Below are 776 nucleotides of genomic sequence, written 5' to 3'. Positions count from 1 at the left end.
GTCACACAATGCTAGACTATGTCCCCAATACTAACGGTCTGGCATAATCAGAAAGTGTTCTCTGTTGTTCATTCTGTTCTGCTATGTTGTCAGATCCTTCAACTTCCCCTTCAGCTAGATTCAACGGTTCTTGCACGGGTTCTTTTCCAATTCTTCTGAGTGTACATTCAAGTTCTGGATCACCTTCAATTAATATCGAAGGGTTCCCTCAGGTCATAACCTTGAGCTGCACCAAAATAAAGAAAACAAAATTAGAACAATGATAAAATAATAAGATATGAAATAGAATGAATGAATAGCTAAGATAGCAAAGTGCAAAATATCTCTAAACACCTACTCCCCGGCAACGGTGCTAAAAACTTGACAACACCCCTTGCGTATGATCCGCAAGTGCACAGGTTTGTCGAGTAATAAATTCCCAGGTTAGTGGGGTAGCGAGTAAGGAATAAAAATACTTAAGTCGCTACTTAACCAAGTGAAGATAAATAATGATTGTTGATAAGTGCTTGTGCGATATGAATGCGAAGCATTATTTCCTTATGTTGAGCATTACTTTCCTCGGGTTTTTACACTAATATGTGTGTTTTTATGTTACTTTCGTGCATGTAGGGTTGTGAAACCAATTATGAAAGAAAGAAGCCAATGTGGATCACAATGCACAAATTTTGGATGAAATCTTGCTAAAGTTCAAACGCGAAGATATAAGTCAGGTGCGAGATGCTAGAGTGTGTGCCAACCTTCCCGTATTTGAGTTTACACAACCATTTGGAGGGGCA

The sequence above is a fragment of the Dioscorea cayenensis genome, chromosome 16, assembly GCF_009730915.1.
Source record: "Dioscorea cayenensis subsp. rotundata cultivar TDr96_F1 chromosome 16, TDr96_F1_v2_PseudoChromosome.rev07_lg8_w22 25.fasta, whole genome shotgun sequence".
NCBI classification, from domain to species: Eukaryota; Viridiplantae; Streptophyta; class Magnoliopsida; order Dioscoreales; family Dioscoreaceae; genus Dioscorea; species Dioscorea cayenensis.
Note: the sequence above shows the minus strand (reverse complement) of the source record.